Source organism: Suncus etruscus, chromosome 12, assembly GCF_024139225.1.
Source record: "Suncus etruscus isolate mSunEtr1 chromosome 12, mSunEtr1.pri.cur, whole genome shotgun sequence".
Taxonomy (NCBI): Eukaryota; Metazoa; Chordata; class Mammalia; order Eulipotyphla; family Soricidae; genus Suncus; species Suncus etruscus.
The window spans coordinates 45,520,993-45,534,577 of record NC_064859.1 but is presented as its reverse complement, the minus strand read 5'-3'; positions in this window follow the sequence as shown (position 1 = coordinate 45,534,577).

Below are 13,585 nucleotides of genomic sequence, written 5' to 3'. Positions count from 1 at the left end.
AAAAAAACAAAAAACAAAACCCAAACACTAAAAGAATGCTTCAGCAGGAAAAATAAAAATAACTATAGGCCAAGATTGAAGAGGAATCCAGAGAGCATGCAATCTAAAGCAAAGAAGAGTTGAGAGCACCCAGTAACCTGTGAGAAAATGAGTTCTACAAAAATTTAATTATTTGTTTCTGTTGTTTTGAGTCTTAATGATTATCATGAATTACTTCTGACTTTGCACTCAGGATCACACCTGGCGGTGCGATCAGGAAACCATACGGTGTGCTAGGAATTTAACCCAGGTTGACTACATGAAAATCAAGTTCTCCACTAACTGTGCCATCTCTCCCTATACAAAAATTTATGAAAGAAAATCACAGAGTATATATTTAACAGTTATGAGAATAAAAGCTCCATGATTTTGTAGCTTTGACATTATTGAACATAATTAAAATTAAATAAAGATGTTCACAAAATCACATTTTATAAAGTATACAAAATCAGCTACTTGAATTTTGTCTTCAGAGCCGATATCCTTTGTCTAAAGTTGTTGCTGTTTGTTTTTCTGTCACACCCAGTGATTTTTATGATTTACTCCTACCTCTGTACACAGAAGATAATCCTGACAGTTTTGACCTGAGTTGTGTAAATGCAAAGCAAGTGCCTTAACTGCTGTACTGTCTCTCCAACCCCTCTCTTCTATTTATTGCTAGCTACTTCCTGCATCTCATTTGAAATTCACTGCCATTTCTTTGCTGGTGAAGTCTTCAACTGACATTGTAGTTTCACTGCCATACTCTTGCAAATAGTATTTTTATTTTTGCTCTCATGCTGCTTTATTTTATTGTAACATTGTTTCTTTGAGCTCATTTAACTTCCTCTTCCTTTTTTCCCCTAAATTCTTTATCTGAAAGTTTATAGAGCTGGTTTGTGGTGATAAAGCCTTCTGGGATGCTTATTATTATTATATTATTATTATTATTATTAATATTATTGTTTTCACTTTGACAGATTTGACATTGATTTGACATTGTGTCTTCTGTGATTTGGTGTGAATTTTGTATTTTCTTTTAAATAGAAGGTACTCTAAAGCTATGAACTTGCAAGAGGAGATTGGTGTCTTCAGTGTCAAGTTTTAGTATAGTAGTAGTCTCTGTGCAGTTTAATATTCTTGCAATGAAAGAGAATTTATTGGTTATATTCAGTTCCTTTCTGGTCTCTCTTAATTGGGGCTCCAGAAATGGGCTCCAGGTTATCTTCATGAGGTGAAGGTGCTAACCTGAAAATGGCAGCAGGGCAGAAGAATGCTAAACATAAGGGAACTCAGGAGGTACACCAGATGTATCCCCAGATTTCCCTGGTGTGAAGAACTGATTTCCCTTAAGTTTATGCATGCTGTGGCAGAAGCACCTGGAAAGCTACTGACAGACTGTGGCACACAGCTGATACTACTTACCTTAGCTAGTTCCATTAATAAGGTCTTTGAATGTTCTTGTCTCTTCAAATTATGTCATTTGTTTAAAGTTACTATTTACAGAATTTAATCATTGCCTCAAATCCCACAAACTATTTTGGTGTTTGATTAAGTAATGGAGAACTTTGTAGTTCTTTTCTTTTTTCTTTTTTTTTTTTTTTTTTTTTTTTTAGTTTTTGGGGAAACCCAGAAACCCAGTGGTGCTCAGGGGTTACTCCTGGCTCTGCACTCAGAAATTGCTCCTGGAAGGCTCAGGACCATTGTCTGTCCTGGGTTGGCTGCATGCAAACGCCCTACCACTGTGCGATCTCTCTGGCCCCAGATTTCTATAGTTCTGACAAATTTAAAAGTCAATGTGAATGCTACAAAATAAAATAAACAACTGCAATTGAAACTCAATTGCAGAGAATAGCTCTGGATAAGGGCTGTAAAGATATGTCAAAGGGCCGGCATATATGTTTACCATGCTTCATTTTTCTTGTTTGATCCCCAACCAGAATTGCCTTCCCCCAGCAACCCTTGCATCCCAGCACTACCAGATTCAACCATAAACAATCAACCAAAAAAGAGACCCTCATATAACACAGAGTATGCTCCCCATACCCCAAACAAGAAAAAAAATAAGTGCATTAATACTACCAAAATTAACTGAAAGATTCAATGCAATTCCTACTATATTCTAAAATATATTTCTCAAACCAAATACCTGTAAAACCTTGTTTTGCTTCTCAGGGAGCCATCTAGTGTCAGAAATAGAACCCTGGATTCCTCATGTAAAGCATGTGTGCCAACATTTTGGATCTTTTTTCTGACAAAAGTGTTTTAAAATTTGCAAGTATTCACAAAGTACACTCCAAAGTCCAAGCTATCTTAAGCTGTTGAGAAAACGAACAATTGTTGCTTTGTGGTTTCAAATGATATCACAAAACTGTTTTAAAGCAGTGTGGCATTGGCATTAAACATACATAAATCATTGAAATGATACAAGAACAGAGAACAAAGAAATGGTGCATATGGTTAATTTCCAATAAACAGGCCCAAAAATATATGATGGCAAATAGTTTTTATAAAGTTTTGAAAAACTGTGTAACTACATTCTAAACAATGAAAGTACATTGTTACTTTATACCATATACAAAAGCTTTCTGTATCATTAATAAATTACATTTACTAATTTATTGAGCTATAATTAATAATTATTTATCACTACTGTGTTATCCCCACTTCTAAGAATACTTGGGGATATGATTTACTAAAATTTATTTTTTAATTTTTTATTTGTATATATAATTTTTATTTATTTTTATATATAATTTTTATATTGGCTGACATATCTTTCACAATAGTATTTTAGGTACATATTAACATTGACCAGGAATTCCCGTCACCAAGTTTGTCCTCCCTCCACCCTCGTTCCCAATATCTTATTGTTTTGTAGTTTTGTGAATACAGTATTGAATAAGTCTGTGCCATGAAATAGAAAATATTGTAGATGTGACACATTTATTGAAAAGCTGATTTTATTAAGATAATTTTTGTTATACTTATCATACTAGTTTCATATGATAACTGGTTGTGAAGTTAGCCTTAAAAGGTGTCTAAGTGCATAGAGACATACTATTGCTTTAATTATAATTTATTCTTAGCATCAAGCATGATGAGTTATATGCTATTTTCAGATGTGTATGTCTTTTAAAATAAGAGTTTACATTTAGCAGTCGATTACAGAGACCATAGAGAAAATTTACAGCAAAGGACAAATGACTTTAACTATAGAAAAAGATTAAAGAAAGATTTTTATTTCACCTCAAGGAATTAAGTAATTCATTGGGAAGAAAAGGCTTGTAGTCACACAAAAAACAGAACAGAGGAAGAGACATTAGAACTTCTTTAGTGCAACACTCTAATTTAACAAATGGAAAAACTCAAGTTAAGCTATATTTATTATTTAAGAATATTGTCGCTAGTGATTGAGCCCATACACAAATACAGACCTACTGATTTATAACAGTCTTTCCTATAATGCTCATTTTTAAATAAAAATAAAAAACAGGGGTCGGAGCGATGGCACGACGATAGGGCATTTTCCTTGCATGCTGCTAACCCAGTGTGGACAGCGGTTCAATCCTCCAGCGTCCCATGTGGTCCCCCAAGCCAGGAGCTATTTCTGAGTGCATAGCTAGGAGTATCCCTGAGTGTCACCAGGTGTGACCCCAAAATAATAAATAAATAAATAAATAAATAATAAATAAAAATAAAAAATAGTTTTCTGCATAAAAGTGTTATATATATATTGCCATTTTCTATTCTGTTTTAACATATTTTAGTTGCTAGTTTTCTGTTCATAAGTTTTACATATATAATAAAAGACCATGTAATGTCTTACTTTCCCTAATGATTTGTTATTTATTGCTATTACAGCTTTCATTTGAAAATTATTATTTTGAGCCTGCTAAAGCCATATTCCATGGAGCTGGAGCAAATGCACAGAGGGAAAGGCATTGCCTTACACAGGATAGGCTCAGGTTTGATTCTCGGCATCTCTTAACGTCCTCAAGCCTACCAGGCATAACTTCTGAGTGCAGAGCCAGGTTTAAGTCCTGAGACTTGCAAAGTATGACCAACAAAACAAAGCAAAACAAAACAAATAAACAAGCAAAAAAGCTATATTTTAGACTTTAAATTTGTGGGTGATGAATAATGTAACTGTTTCAGTTTATGGAATGTATTGAAATAGAAATACATCGTTCCATCTTTTCACCTAAACTAATACTAGATTTGGAGAAAGCTCATTAGGAAGCCTGTCTTTGAATAACTCAATTGCTGATCCATTGTTTTGCACATTACAAACTGTTTTTTTGTCTTATAATACAAGTTAAATTTTACAGCATAATTGATCAAAGTGCCTCCAAATAACTCCTAGTCACATAAGTAAATTTCAGGAAATATGTGAATCAATATAACTTACAACACTTGAATAGAATATATTATATAAAGCAATTCATTAAGTGCACTGCTATCTTCTTTAGGATCTAGAGGAAAGTTTAAGGCATTTCCTACAGTTCCCATCAATCACATGATTAAGCTTATATCACTTTAGGGAGTGTAAGTCACTCATTTTTTTTTCACAGCTTGGCATATTTTATTATAATTACTGGCATAACAGATTTATTTTTAATTATTCATAAAAGTGATCTAAACAATGGAATTCCCAAATGAAAACAGACAGTGATGTTTGAGAAACCATCTGTGTCTGTTACAAACTCCAATGAGATGTCAATTTTATTTTTCAATGTTAACTTAGGAGCATATCAAATTTATGGGATATATACTTTGAACTATTTTTAAACAGCAAATTCCTCAATATATTATGCATATAGCATATAAAATGTAAATTATGTTGCGATATTTTAATGGGAAAATCAGAAGGGAGTTGGTACATAAAACATACATTTGATATGGTGCAGAAAAATCATCTTTGACCTCAGTGTTGAAATTGGAAAAAGATACAAAAGAACAGATCTTATTATAAAAGATCTATTGAATAAAAATTATCCATGAATGTTTCACCATGAGGCAAATACATTCAAATACACCAGTAAAGTATTCAATGGTCAAAGAGGTAATAACTGAGAGTCTTGCACACATATATAATGGTATGACAGTGAACAATAAGCTAATATCTTGTTTTTGTATGGCATTTCTAATTTTTTATGTTTTTAATTTTATTTTTAAACATGTGCCTGTATAAATAATCAAGAATAGTGATGTCATTACTAAATTTACTAATCGTATTTACAAGCATATAAAATATGCTTTAATTTATTTGCATGATTAATTTACATACTTCGTTTACATGACTTTCTGGATATTATCATTTAATTTTTAATTATGTACTGAGTTAGGATAATTTTTTAAATTTGAATCTCTTGCTTTACTTTTACTAATAATTTTTTTTTGCCTTTTTTGGGGGGACGCTCCAGTGATGCTCAGGGGTTACTTCTGGTTATGCTCTCAGAAATCACTACTGGCTTGGGGGACCATTTGGGACTCCAGGAAATGAAACCTCCATCATACTAGGTTAGCACATGCAAAGGAATTGCCCTACCACTTGCACCATCGCTCTGGCTTCTGGCTCTACTGAAAAATTTTTATAAAGAAATTTTTCTTTAAAATTTCAGCAGCTCTATATGGCAATCCATTTTTATAAGCATATATGAGTTATAGCAATAATATAATTTATCAAATTTGCTTTCACATAAAATCCGTTGTTGAATTTACTTACACATAATAATATTAATAAGATTAGTACCACAAAAATCTAAAGAAAATATAATTTTGAATGATGAATTTGCCTATTTGAAATTCTCTACCATTCTATGTTAGTGACATTAAATAAATCAACTTAGAAAATATTTGTGATTTAATTCATGGTCTTCCAGCCACTGAGTCCTTAATTTACATTATTTTTCACTGTTCCAGTTATTTTTCTTTGATTTTGAACCACAACTTTAGATGTTGGGCTTACTATTGGTTCTGTGTTTAGAAAATATTCGTCAGCGTTCTGAATACCGTGTATCATTCTGGGGATAGAAGCAAGAGAGACTTCAAGGCAAATATCTTAACCCATGTACTCTCTCCAGCATAATGTTTGTTGATTTTTAAGTTGACCACATCCATGATTTCCTATGGATAAATTACATTAAATTATTTTTAAAAGGACAAATATTTATTGAAAACCAATTTGAATACATACAATACTTAAAATAATTTATACCCTTTGACCCAAGTAAAATTTTTATTTCAAAAAATAACTGTTAGAAGTATAGAGAGCTCTATAAAAGTTGTTCCTAACAGTATTAATAATAGAAAAAAGGTATGATTTAAACATCTGAGAGTAAGAAGATGATTAAAACAATTACATGTAATAAAATTGTAGACATTAAATTAAGCTGTAAATAAATATTTAATACATAAGGAAGTGCTTAGAATATATTATTGAGAGCAAATGGTAAGTGCTAAAGGAGACATATTTAATTTTCTTCTGTTTACTTTCCTGTATTTCCAAAATTATATGTATGGAATATGAGTGTTTATATTAAAAATAAATTTTTGTATAATTACATATATATACTAATTATAACAAACTAGATTTTCAGCATTGCTCATTTGACTCAATTTTTAGTCTTAGTTTCATCTTTCTTTTTTTTGAAATTTTTTTATTACATTGAATTTTTATACATAGTGGATTTTATATAGTACCAGATTCCCAGTTGAATGAATTAATATTTATTAAGAATATCTGGGATATCTAGATGCACACAGCATTGCTGGCCTAAACATTTTATGCTTGACATATGGTGCTTGTGGACCACCAAGGCTACAATCAATAGTGCTCTGGTTATCACAGGTCCAAGGTACAACAGATCAAATTCAGTGAGTATCACATATAATACACATGTGCAATTCCTATCACATTAGCTAATTCTTTGAATCTCTTTTAGGCTATAGTTATGTCAATGGTAGCTCTTTAGGAGTTGTTAGTTTCTCTTGAAAATCTTTGAAAGTATTTGTCTTTGGACAATATTTATTCTTAACTAATATAATATAGCAATTTATATATCTTAAATAATGTGCCTATTTTTACTTTAAAAATATCAAATTTAGGGGCTGGAGCAGTAGTGCAGCAGTAGGTCATTTGCTTTGCATGCATCTGATCAAGGACGGACCTCGGTTTAATCCCCGGTGTCCTATATGTCTCCCAAGCAGGGAGCGATTTCTGAGCACATAGCCAGGAGTAACCTCTAGCATCACAGGGTGTGGCCCAAAAACAAACAAAAAACTTGCAAAATCAAATTTATTGCCATATATACCTTATTAATATTTCATTATTAGTGTCTTAATATCTGTCAGATTAATAGTATTTTCTCTTTATTATAAGTGATATTGAAAATTTAGAATATTATAGAGAACAGGGAAATAGCTCAGGTTTTGGGAGCATGTATATAATCTTAAATCAATCTTTAACACCACTTGGCATCTTTATAACAGCAGGTGTATCGTCAGATGCCCCAGTATACCACAATTCTAGACCCTAATGTTAAACCATTTACCCTGGTTAGCTGAGTATCTACAGAAGTAATACCTTGGCCCTAAGAAGTGTGGCAAAGCACACCTAATTAAGCATTATATTCTTATATTGTTTATAAAGAGGTTTATTGCAGCTACTAATGATTTATCAAAATGAACATTGCTTCTTTCATATATTTATTATAAATCTTATTAACTTAATGATTTCTGCTTTTATTTTGATAATTTCAAGTTTTTGTCTGCACCGAACTTAATGATTTTGCTATTGTTCTAAAATAGAATTTTATATATACCGCACACATTTGTAGCTATTTTTGTTTTTTATAAATATTTAATTCAATAATTTTTCACACACTATTTAGCTGTCCAAAGATTTTAATAGATTATATTTATTTAGTCAGATACCTATTTAGTTAGTTTTTGAGCCACAGCCAGTGGTGCATCTGTCTTCCTGCTGTCCTGTGTTCAAGGATAACTCTTGACCTATATCAGGGATCAAACATATGCCATTCTCATGCAAAGCAAGTGCCATACATCTCATTTTCATTTCTATTGTTATTTTCATTGTTACATTTTTGAAATATTGACTATATGTATACAGAGAGATGCATGCATCAAGGAAGAAAAAGAGGAAGACTCCTGTTAATAAAATCTTAAATTATAAAATATTTGACTTTTGTCAAGTGCTATACCATATAAGGTTTATATTTTGAATCATTTATTTATTGTGTAAGTATGTGTGTTTAGTTTTTTTGAACCAAAACAGCTGTGCTTTGAACTTATTCCTGGTTTGTGCTCAGGACCAGTCCTGGTGGTGCCTTATACATTACCACAGACTGAACCCCAATCATCTGTGTGTAAGATTGGCACCTTTTGTGCTGAACTTTCTCTCTGACACTTATTTAATTCCATAACAAAACTATGGTATGAATATTAATACCCTTGTAATGCAATAAAGAAATTAAGGCTTATAAAGATATAATATCTAGCACATGTCTTATACTAATTGATAGCTAGTTTAGCTATTTAATCTCTTTAAGTTTTATGTAAATCACTTTAAAATTACTATAGGATAGTTTCTATTGATTTATTTAAAATTCAAGTTAGATTTGGCAGTTAATTCTATTTATTTTCGCTTAATATTCATATCCTCACATTGGAAGATTTTGACAAGAAAATTTTAAATTTTCTCAGAAAAACTTTTTTTTTTTTTTTTTTTTGGTTTTTGGGACACACCCGGTGACGCTCAGGGGTTACTCCTGGCTATGCGCTCAGAAGTCACTCCTGGCTTGGGGGACCATATGGGACGCCGGGGGATCGAACTGCGGTCCGTCCTTGCGCAGGCAAGGCAGGCACCTTACCTCTAGCGCCACCGCCTGGCCCCAAATTTTCTCAGAAAAACTTTTAATTAAACTTAGTGTCTTATATTTAAAAACAATGAACTTAATATACTGTTTAATATATAGTATCCATATTTTTATTTAATTTCTTTTTTTCTTTCTTTTTATATGTCTCCCATCTACCTTTTCCCACAATTCTGCCTGTATTCGAGATAGTAATCTATTTCTCTCACTCACTAACATTGTCATGGTAGTTGTTCGAGTATTATTTCTCTCACTGCACTCACCCCTCTTTGAAGTGAATTTCTTGTCGTGAGCCAGTCCTTCCAGCCCTCATCTCTGGGCATTATTACAATAATTCCTTTTATTTTTCTTAAAACCCATAGATAACTGAGACTATACCATGTCTCTCTCTCTCTCTCTCTCTCTCTCTCTCTCTCTCTCTCTCTCTCTCTCTCTCTCTCTGACCCACTTCACCCAGCACAACAGTTTCCATGTCCATCCTTGCACAGGAAAACCTCATGACCTCATCTCTCCTGATGGTTGCAGAATACTTGATTGTGCATATCCACCACAGCTTCCCTAGCCACACATCTGCTGAAGGGCATCTTGGTTGTTTCCAGTCTGCCCACCATAAACAGTGCTGAAATGAATATAGGTGTGAGCTATAGGATCATATGGGAGCTCAATCTCCAGTTTCCTCAGGAATCTCCACATTGCTTTCCACAAAGACTGGACAAGACAGCATTCCCACCAGTAGTTAACTAGAGTTCCCCTTTCCCCACATCCCCACCAGCACTTATTGCTTCTGCTCCCTGTGATGTGTGCCAGTCTTCACATCGCAAGATGGTTGTCTTGTTTTGATTTGCATCGCCCCGATAACCAGTGATGTGGAACATTCTCTCATGTGCCCTTTGGCCATCTTCATTTCCTCCTGTCCAATTCCTCTCGCCACCTACAGATAGGGTCAGATGATTTTATCCTGCTAAGTTCTGTCAGTAAATTATATATCCCAGACACAAGCCCCTCGTCTGACGGATGGATGAATAGTTTCTCCCATTCTGTGGGTGGCTTTCTGTTTATCTCTGTTTCCACTTGTATGGAAACTGTTTCTGCCTTGAAGATGCCTTAAATCTCGATGTCATGGAGTGTTTACCTACGTGTTGTTCAATATACCTTATGGTTTCAGGTCTGACAACTAGGTCCTAAATCTACCTGGATTTGTCCTTTGTGCATGGTCTTAGAAGGAGCTTTGACTTCACTTTTTTGTAAGTGGCTGACCAGTTCTCCCAACATCACTTGTTGAAGAGGCTTTCCTTGCTCCACTTCACAGTTTACAAAGATCAATTGATTGTATGTCTGGGAAACATTTTCTGAATATTCAAGTCTATTCCACCAATATGAAGATCTGTCTTCATATTCCAATACTATGCTCTTTAAATGACTATAGCCTTGTAATACAATTTAAATTTGAGAAAAGTGATGCCTCCCATGCTCCTTTTCCCAAAGGTTACTCTAGTTATTCTTTGTGTTTATTGTTCCAAATCAATTTTAGAAGTCTATGATCACTATTTTGAAGAATATCGTGGGTATCCTTAGAGGGATTGCATCAAATTCGCACAATGCTTTCGGGAGTACTGCCTTTTCAATGATGCTAAGCCTGACAATGCGTGAGAAGGGTATTTGTATCCATCTCCTTGTATCCTCTTTTATTTCTTGAAGCAGGGCTCTATAGTTTTCTTTGTATAGGTCCTTCACATCCTTAGATAAGTTGACTCCAAGATATTTGATGTGATATTTGTGTGAAACTAATTTGATTGTGGTTGTTTTATTTTTTAATGTCCATTTCTTCTCTAAAATTATTGGTATATAAAAAAGGCCATTTATTTTTGTGCATTAATTTTGTAGCTTTTCGCTTTGCTACATGAATTCATTGTTTCAAGAAGCTTTTTGGTAGGGTCCTTAAGGTTTTCTAGATATATTATTATGTCATCTGCAAACAGTGAGACCGTGACTTCTTCCTTTCTTATCTGGACACCCCTAATATCCTTTACTGCCCAATCACCATGGCAAGAACTTCCAGCAATATGTTGAATAGGAGTGGTGAGAAAGGGCAGCCTTGTCATGTACCAGATCCTAGAGGAAAGGTTTCCAGTCCATTACCATTAAGAATAATATTTGCCATTGGCTTGTGGTAAATGGCCTTGAATGTACTGAGAAAAGTTCCTTCCATTCCTATCTTGATGAGTTTTTATCAAGAATGGGTGTTGGACCTTATTGATTGCTTTCTCTGTATTCACTAATATGATCATATGGTTTTTCTTTTTCTATTTTTTTTTGTTGTTGTTTGTTTTGGGGTCACACTCTGCAATGCTCAGGGGTTACTCCTGGCTCTGAACTGAGAAATCGCCACTGGCAGGCAGAGGTACCATATGGGATGATGAGATTCGAACCACCATCCTTCTGAATATAAAGCAAATGCCCTCTCCATGCTATCTCTCTGGCCCCAGTTTTTATTTTGCATTTTGTTCATATGTTGTATTATGTTGACTGATCTATGTATGTCAAACCATCTCTGCATTCCTAGAATGAATACTACTTTGTCCTGGTGCATGACCTTCTTTATGAGGCATTGGGTCCCATTTACCAGGATTTTGTTGAGGATCTTTGCATCCACGTTCATCAGGGATATTGGTCTGTAGTTTACTTTTCTTGCAACATCTCTGTCTGGTTTTGGTATCAGGGTGATTTTAGGTTCAATAAATCTACCTGGGAGTTTTCCTGTTTTTACAATTTCATAAAAGAGCCTGAAAAGAATTGGTACTAGCTCTTATAAAAAGGTTTGAAAGAATGCGTTAGTGAATCCATCTGGGCCTGAGCTTTTGTTTTTGGGCAGACTTTTGATTATTCTTTTAATTTCCTTAGTAGTGATGGGTCTATTTAGACGTGCTAGATCATCCTGGTTTAACCATGGAAGATTGTAAGAGTCCAAGAATTCATATATTTCTTCCAGGTACTCGTGTTTCATGACATAGAGTTTCTCAAAATACTATTTGATTACCTTTTGAATTTCTGCAGCATATGTACCATTTTTATGTCTAATCTGATTTATTAAGTTTCTCTCATTTTCTTTGTGAGTTTTCTAGTGGCTTATCAATCATGTTTATTTTTTAAAGAACTAACTTTTGCTTTTATTGATCTTTCAAATCAATTTTTGGATTTCCATTTTATTGATTTCTGATCTAAGTTTATTATTTCCTTCTTCCTACCTATTTTTGTCTCCTTTTGGTGATCATTTTATAATTTAAAAGCTGTGTCATTAAGCTATTTATGTAGGCCCCTTCTTCCTTTCTGAAATGTGCTTGTAAAGCTATGAAATTTCCCTTAGTACTGCTTTTGTGTGTCCCATAAATTCTGATGATTTGTGTCTTCATTGTAATTTATTTCCAGAAATACCTTGATTTCCTCTTTGATTTTATCTCTGAACCACTGGTTATTCAGCAGTGTTCAGCTTAATGTATGTGTTAATTAAAGTTTTTCTCCTGTGACCCTTTGTACTTCACTTCTAATTTTAGTGCCTTGTGATCTGATAATGTAGTCTGTAAAATTTCTATTCTCATGACTTATGGAAATATGTTTTATGTGCCATCATGTGGTCTATCCTGGAGAATGACCCATGTGCACTGGAGAAGAATGTATATCCAGGTTTCTGGGAATGGAATGTCCTACATATATCTACTAGTCTACTTTCTTCCATGTTTCTTTTCAGAGCTAGTATATTCTTGTTGGGTTTTAGCCTGGTTGAACTATCAAGGGGTGATGGACAGTGTTGAGGTCTCCTACTATTACTATATAGCTATTTATATATTCTTTCAGATTTATCAACAATTGTATTAAATATTTTGCTGGTATACTTCCTTTAAACCAGAAAGAGTCTGACTGGGTGCAGTATTCTAGGCAAAGCATTCCTTTCATTGAGTTTTATCACTATATCCCACCACTGCCTTCTTGCCTTGAGGGTTTCTTGTAACAGATCTGCTGTAAATCTTAAGGGTGTTCATTTGAATGTAATTTCCCTTATTGATCTTTCTGCTTTTAGTATTCTATTCCTATCTGTGGGATTTGTCAGTGTTACTAGGGTGTGTCTGGGGGTGCTATTTTTCTGGTCTCTTTTAGCTGGTACTCTTTAGGCATGCAGGATTTAGTTGCATGTCATCTTTAGCTCTTGGAGGTTCTCTATAATGATGTCCTTGACTATTGATTCTACCTGGAGATTTTCTTCCTGACTCTCTGGGTCTCCAAGGTTTCTTATGTTGTTTCCGTTGAACTGTCATGGACTTCCATTTTCTTCTGTTCATGTTCTTTGAGTATTTTCTCCTTTGTTTGATCGTTTGCTTTAAAGTTCTTTTCCAGTATCTTCTCTTGTATGGAGATACTTTGCATCTCATCTTCCAGCTTGCTGTTTCAGTACTCAGCTTCTGTTACTCTGTTGGAAATCTTCCCATTGAGTTTTTAATTTCATCTACTGAAATTTCTTAGTCCTGTTATTTCACTTTGGAGTTTTCTGATTTCTATCTTTGTGTTCTGTTCAGCTTCATCTATTATTTCTTTGAGTTCTATGAGCATCCTCCATATTACTACTCCAAGCTTCTTATCTGAGAGGCTAATTATGTGGTTGGAACTTTTTGTGTCAT